At 37.6% G+C, this 8,064-nt stretch overlaps 1 long non-coding RNA gene across 1 annotated transcript in view; it reads right to left on the bottom strand.

Annotated features, from left to right (window-relative positions):
- Positions 1–814: 814 nt before the first annotated feature.
- Positions 815–8,064, bottom strand: part of LOC141742225 (uncharacterized) — a 52,850-nt gene continuing 45,600 nt past the window's right edge. Inside the window, exons 3-5 of the long non-coding RNA XR_012586635.1 lie at positions 4,912–5,048; positions 3,940–4,052; positions 815–1,291 (exon numbers count right to left, since the gene is read on the bottom strand). This is a non-coding gene — a long non-coding RNA (uncharacterized LOC141742225). The remainder of the gene's footprint in view (positions 1,292–3,939; positions 4,053–4,911; positions 5,049–8,064) is intronic.

Raw genomic sequence — 8,064 nt, 5'->3', positions numbered from 1 at the left:
TGCTCATGGAAGCATTTGTTTCCATTTCCTTTTAAGTAATAAATATCCTCCATCTCAAAAGGACCTTTAGGACATGGCCAGATGGGATAAGGTAGTTCATCGTCCCACACATCGCTCCCCCAGTGCCCAGAACTACCCTGACATAGAGGCGATCCCTGAATGTCTGATAAAGACATTGTCTAAGAGCTGCAATTCTTACTGGAGACATTCAAGGATGAATTGGCACAAGGCCCCTGGCAGAAGGGGATCCCATTATCCATTACAAAGTAATAGGCACTACGATAAACAAATTTAAACTTTACTGAAAGCCTTAGCAATGAGGGTAAGGACGACGGTAAAGCTTTGTATCTCTTCTGTCCATCTTCTCCCTCTCACCTTTTCAGGCTTATAAAGCAACTAGTGCTTGAGCAGTCTGCATTTGACCGGACTTTTACATCCATTCCAAGGCACCCTGGATCTATTTCTATTTCCTTGGTGGGTCTTGCTTTTCTTGCTTGAAAAGTCAGTCAGGATATACATTCCTTGCAGTAGCCAAAATTCAGTATACTTATTTAATCAGTCCAGGTAATTAGGCACAATTCCTCAAGTGACGTGGAACTTACATGAGGTTTCACAGGACAGAACCTCACTTCAAGTATCTTACTTAAACTTGAAAAAATTTGTGTTGAAACATCTTTCTCAGAGTTCATATAACTTCATAAGCATAATCATGCCAAAGACCTGATAGTGGAAATAACTTCTAAGAATAAAAATCATTACATAACTTAAGGATAAATTCTAAAATGGATGTTTATGAAAATTATATTTTATTCAGTGATAAATAAAATGCAAAGGTACATGTTATGAATTTTTGAAATTGTTATAAGGGAGGTGACCCTTATGAAAACTATGGGGCTGGGCTGAAGAAATTCTGGAAGTTGCGCAAGTGGACTCAAGAAAAAAAAATTTTTTAGTTATTTGATCACTTACCATTTGTGAGGAAGGAAAACCAAGAAAGAATAGGGCGCAAAGCTGCCGTCAACTGGATTTGCAGCACATGGACACAGAGAACACACTGTGCTACTAACACACAGACACACGCATACAATTGCAAACAGAGATCACAGTTAGCCCAAAGTGGTTTTGGAACATTGGAAAGGGAGAGGGAGTTGTGCATTTTATAGAAGGAAATATTTATTTCAAAAAGTGATAATTATACAAAAAAATAAGCAACTTACCGAGTCATTTCTATTTCTTCTCACTCTAAGTGTAACACATCTATTGCATGCATGTCAGTGAATAATGAATAGTTCTGGGGAAATGGAAAATATTAGATGGAACTCAGTTGTCTTGTTTTCTCTAATTCATTTTATCTTTTCTTTTTTTTTTTTTTTTAACTGTACATTGCCATCTCTAGAATGCATACCACTGGAATGATCATGCTGAGCTCTATTTTTTTTTTTTATGTTCACGCAGATCTATAGATGTTCTTAGTTAGTGTGTAGCTGATTGACGTATCTCTGATACTAAATGATCTACCACGCCATCACACTAAGTCCTGTCTACCTGATTAGAGCAAAGGTGTGGTAAGTGAAAACAAGAAAAGAATTTGTAATACATGGAACCATTCCCCAGTATGGACCTGCAAGACCTCTCCTATTCCCATGAGATGTCTTCACTTGATTCACTCAGGTGAAATAATTTCCAGAAATTATCTCCTGGGAGGAGCAGAATGGAAGAAAAAAAGAGCAGATCAAGGAAGAAATGTAATTGATTTTGCTTTTCCTTTTTTTACTGACTGAACTTTAAAGTCTTCAGCCGCATTCTCATGAACATAAAGAGAGGTTTAAGGAAACTCAGTAGTGATTTACCAGTAGAATTGAAACACATTGATATGTACTATAGAAATACATCTGTGTTTCTTAAAAGTTGGATAGGAAGCTATCCAGAGGGATGCGTATTGGTACTTCCTGCAGACGCTGCTGGAAGCTGGAAAGATCTCTTTTGTCTTTTACCACACATTCTGTGTTACTATGAGCCTGCTTTGGAATCTTTTGTTTTGTTAATAAATCTAATCCTCAGAAAAGGGACTTGACAAAAAAGGAAAATCAGATTTTATTTTATCTCTCCAGTTATTGAAAGTGCCCGCTGACTCACAATTCATTTCCAGATCTGTCAAGCTTCCATTGCTCAAGGCAGTCAGACAGTGCTTCATGGGCCAGAGGATGGGGAAGAAGCCATCGAGCGTACTTCCCATGCTCAGCATCGACAGTTGACAGATATGCCCAGCTAAATATTGTCTGCAAAACCTGGTACTATTTTTAATGCCAGGTGAGCAATCAGGGCATTCAGTGTAATTCCCATGTCATTTGTTTTTAGACAGTGGATGTGTCATCATTTTAAAATGGAATTTGGGTTTTTTTTTTAAAAGAAATCAACACATAAGCTATACTTGTGAGCAAGTCAAAAGACACCCAAGGGTATGATTGCCTTGTACACTGCTCTTTTTAATAAGGCCAAGGAAAAGCATCACTGGATGGGATGATAATCAACTGCTGCTTTAATGCAGACAATCGAAGAAGGCTCCTTACTGATGGTTGTAAATTCATCATTAAGGATACCACTCAGAGTCATTTGGCATGACATTTTTTATGCACAGAACAGAAAAGTGCAGTATTAGCTCCTGAGTGATTGGATGAGTTGTACATCCATTAATGGGCATATGAGAAAATGTTTCCCAGCTTCAACTTATCTCCTACACAAACTGAGAAGATGCAGATTGTCTTGCTGTTGTTTACTCAATTTTTTGGTGCATTTTTTCACTCTGTCCAAAATGCTGTTTATTTGAGAACCTACTATCACCATGCATTGTAGATTTTACTGCTGACTCTGAAATCGTAACAGTCTGGCTGTGTTCATGTATTATGAAATCCACAGGATGACAGGCAATATGAGAGCAAATTAGTCGCACTAATCCTATAACGGATAACATTTCTCAGTTCACTGCTTTGGGAAACGAGGGAATCGGTACAACATAAGCTCAGAAAAGCTGGACAAATTTTGGATTGAATGTTTTATCCACCCAAGCTGCCAGTTCAACCTGGCTAAAATTCACGTGTCATCCACCTGAAACTTACAAAATTATTCCAACAAGAATTCATTAAAACACAAAAACATTAAAAGCAAAAGCTCAAAAAATCTGTAATCATATTTTTGTTATATACTACCCTTTCCATTTAAGATGTTTAATTTCTAAATGTAACTAGGTTTAGTTTTCCAGAAGAAATACATACAACAAAAAATGTTTTATTTTCCATTTCGCCAACTCAAAAATCTACGTTTTCCTGTTATACAAGTGAAATAAAATATACATTATTCAAACTCCCTGCTCTGTAGTCTTTCTTCCTGTTCATGAATTGTTCATGAACTGGTTATGATCTGTTAATCTATTCTTTATCCACACACCTCATCGATCAAATTACGTGAACAAATTTCAGCCAAGAACGTATCAACTAATTCTTCACTTGGGGTATTTATTTAACTGTAACATATGACCATCACTTATATGAATGGTGTCCTATTTGCTCCCCTGCTGGACATATGATTTTATTTTTTTTTCAGAGATGAAGTGCCAATTATCAAGTCATGACATTTCTCAGATGTGAATTTTCAGATGACTAATCATGAAATGCTTAAATAGCGTACAAAGTTTCTATCCAGACAACAGCATTATCCACACATCTTCAGCACTCTGAACCAACATATTTTATTTAACCATATGCAGAAACTATAGATATAGTTTATAGGACAGAGTAGATAACAAGTGTTAAAGGAGAAGACCCAAGAACGCTCTTAAAAAAATAAAGGCAAAAAAAAAAGCACCCAGATTTCAGTATTTAGGATTCCGGTATAAACAATATCTTTTTTCCCCTCTAAGCAATAGTGAGACTTCAATCATACCTCAGCTGCCAGATAGTTAGGACGTTCACTTAAAGGAGGAGGTTCTGGTACAAGCCCAGCCCATGTTCATGGATCTGAATCTGGGATTTCCATATCCCTGCCAATGTCATAGCCTGTGAAATACAAAAAGCATTTCCTTGTAACTTTAGGGGAATAAGTGTTGATGAACACTTTTGGGGGATGGTGGGAAAAAGACTCCTCACTTCCCTAGTAAAGGTACTTATTTAGGATATAAAACAGGTATGTTACACTATCAAGCAAAAAATCAGGTGCATGCCATAACTGTGAGGCCAGTATTTAATTTCAGATAACTGTCATTCTTTATTTTATTCTGACTAGAATGTTTATTCTGACTTGAGAAACTTTCCCAATGAAAATTTACTTTTAGCCAATACATTCCCTTATAAAATAACCGAAGTTATCAGAAATTTATTCCCCCCTTCCCCTTCCCCCCCCCCCCAAAAAAAAAAAAAAGTTTCAGTCAAAAGTTTCAGGCCACCTGTAGGATGGACTTTCGAAGTCGCATCTAACTGCTTTCATTGCCTGATTGGTCAACATGTTTACGTATCTTCCCCTGCTGTGCATATGACCAAGCACTGTGTAGGCAGGCATGCTGGCCAATAACATCTCAAAAAGCAGTGAAACATTCCCATCAGTGCAAGCAACAGTTCTCAGCATAAATAATTGTCTTGTCATCTCTCCCCAGGCTCATTCTCTTTCCTTTCTTTTTCTCTCGCCTGCTTTTCCTCAGAGATGTTCTTTCTCCGTCAACATATCCTCGTGTTACTTCTCTGCAGCTCTGCTGCCCTCCATTCTAAAATCTGGCATTACAGTGAAACTTCCAAGAATTCCATTCTCTGAAGCATTATGAGTCACACTGTAGTCTTCAGCAATATTTTTAAAACACCAATGTTTTTTTAATCACTCTTGAGACCCACAGAAGAAAGTAAGGATATTATCTTGCTAACTTACAGTCGTGGTTGTTTTTTCTATTGCCACCCACACTCTCTCATCCTTCTCCAGATACTCTGCTCCAGTCTCTCAATAGTGCAGGCATATGGTATTCAAGCATGCCAGAGTCTGACTTCAAGTTTTAGTCATTTTTCTTCCTGTAAAAAGGATGGAGGGACATTAAGCCTATGACCATTTGAAAGCTTTCTTTATGTAAGACTTTTATTAGGGTTTATACTTTAATAAATAAAGTACATGTTATAGCATAAAACTAACGGAGGAACATCAGGTCTGAGCCATAATTCATCATATCTGAATACCAGCAACGCCATGGGTCCCATATGTCAGAGGCAGCACAGAATTCACTGGTGCAACAGCGAACATAGAAAGGGGAGAAATCCTGCCTCCTCCTTGCAATGATTTCCAAAAAAGCCTTTTAACAGAGGAGCTGGTTATCTTTAGGAGCTGTAGTTCTAAATACTGTCCCTGATGATAAAAATATAAATCTTTATTCCACTATTTGAAGAGCTTTTCATTTTACCCAGCAAAAAAAGAAACATTACTAAGCTATGGTAAAGTTATCAGTTCATTTTCATTGTATGTTTCAATGCTTCCTCCTTTTTTCTTGTGCATGAGGGATGAGGCAGCTTGTATTACAAAAGAGTTATTTGCAGCTTAGGACAGAAGTTCCACAAATTGCTGTTATCTGCCCTGCAGATGCTCAAGTGACACCCTGAATAAATATATCTCAAGGTAAGCACATAGCACTGGACAATGGGCATTCAATAAAGAAGATCCCTGAAGACAAGAGTTATCTGTGCTTCTGTAGAGATCGGCTTCTTGCATGAAGCATTCGAGGATGACTGGCTGCCCCATGATAGTCCTTAGAAAAAGCTGCCAGGAAATAAGAGGATGAAGAGACCTAGATTTCAAATTACCAGCTGATCATATGAAGAAAGTACATTCTTAGGTCTCAGAAGTTACTGAAAAATGGTCAGTGAGCTTGCCTGTGCAAGAGATGGTTGAGAGAACTGTGAAAATAAACACATCGTTGAGAAATGGAGGTAGGATGAGTGAGATTTGCTTAAGGAAAGGCGAGAACAGTGTTAAGCGAAATAGAAAAGAATCCATATTAAATAGTAACATTAATGCAGTAAGCCAGGAAGCTACGAGTGATCAAGACTCCTCAAGAATATAAGTTAGGTGAGGGATTTTATACACACACATGTATATATTTATTTGCCTACATAAAATAAGGCACAATCATGCTGAAACTGCTCATTTTACATCCAGCTCATATGGGGCTTTTCTGTCTCACTGCCTCATACCCAGAAATGTGGAAAAGCAATAAACTTGCCTTTCCTTTTAGTAGATTTTTGCTCCTACTCTATGTATCTTTAAGAAATTTTGGCCAATTTTTTTACTTGATTGTACCAATACTAAGTTTTTGGAGGATGCTGTAACTACCAGGCCAAAATGTTTAAAAATTGCTTTACTCACCGCATTTTTTTTAAGATTAAAAAGAAAAAGATCACTTTCTAGGACGTAGGGCCAAAATATTAGCACAGCTGCCTAATGTTAAGCTTTTCAATCCATATGTAGTCTCCCCATGTCAGTAAAGTTGTTATACCTCAGTGACAGATACCCACAAATCTCAGTGAATAGCTGTGAGACACAACCCAGCTAAACATCAGACTATTTATAAACTCATTACCATTATAGATTCAGGAGCCTATTTAAATACAGACATCCAGTTTTGAACATCTGCCATAAGACTGTAGCAGTGATGAACTAAGATCTTTGGTGACTGCTGATGTCATTGATCAGCTGTAGAGATTTTAATTTTTCACCAAAGCTATCGTTGCCAAAAAAGCATCTCTTTAAGCCCCTTCTGTTTCATTATTTTGTACTACTTCTAAGAAAAAGAGTATCACCATCTTCTCCAAACCCCCATCGCTGCGATTTTGTGCCTTGGACAGAACAGGATGCAGCAGACACTACCAACAGCCTCTGGTCTGGGCAGCACATGTCAGACTCAGCAAAGAGAACGTCATCAGTCAAAGATCAATAGCTAAAATTTCCAGATTACTCTGAATCATTCTCCTGAGCGGCCTTCGTACTACCTCTTACTGGCTTTTCAGGAATAATTAGAAACAGGCGGCAGTTGCACCATTTCTGCAAGTTTAAAGCAAGCTGAAAATCAGAATCGAGTTGCTACATTTCCAACAGCAGAAAATGTCAACAGCACAGGCAATTTTCGTCTGAATTTACACACGCTTTTTTCAGTGCTTCATGGAAAGAAAAGCCAATTGACTCAATTGGGAAATCTAGCACATACAAAGTATGAAGCTCTGAAAATTAAGACTGTTGTGAAATTTAGAAACGTGATACTGATGTGAATGTGCATGTCTCTAAAGCAGACTCTTCTATTACAGATCTCAGATTTGTATACGCCAGACATAGCTGAAAGAAAGCCAAAGCCTAGATTAATCCATTTGCTATATGTGCCTGCATATGTGTCTGGCAATCAAAACACAGAAAACAGTATCAGAGAGCTCATAAAGACAATAATATTTAATTAGTTAGCTATACAGATTCACAGGTTCAGGAACTGACTCACCCTGAAGGATTTTTTGTTTTGGGGTTTTTTTCTTGCACAAAATATACTTCCAGAATTTGGTTTTCGTTATAAGCATTCTTTAATGAACTCCCCAATGCTAATGATTTAGTCACAAAAAAAAAAAAAGAAGTGTTACTTTATTCACTCTTACCTTCTTTTTTTACAAAATGTCCCCTCAATACCATTTATGGAAAAAAGCAAAATAATACTTGGGGTAATCAAAGGCTAAGCATCCGAATAATTTAGCAGACAAAGACCGCATATTTTAACAAGCTTACCCTAGCATGGCAATATGATGGAAATTACAGCTGTGACAGAGATTTTAACTGGGGAAGAATCGATGCAGATTTGCAGATGGAAGTCATGTCTCAAAAATGTATTATGTTTCTCTAAAGGAACATGTGGATAAGATGACCTGGTAACTGCGGTGTTGCAATTCTAACCTTGGATACTTGGGTGCGTACGACTTGGATTTCCATAAAGCTTTGGGAAAACTCACAGGCTTTTAAGAGAGTGAAGCTACCATGGCACGAGAGGAACGGTCCTCTTACGCA

The sequence above is a fragment of the Larus michahellis genome, chromosome 4 (assembly GCF_964199755.1).
Source record: "Larus michahellis chromosome 4, bLarMic1.1, whole genome shotgun sequence".
Taxonomy (NCBI): Eukaryota; Metazoa; Chordata; class Aves; order Charadriiformes; family Laridae; genus Larus; species Larus michahellis.
Note: the sequence above shows the minus strand (reverse complement) of the source record. Positions and strands in the feature narration are given on the sequence as shown.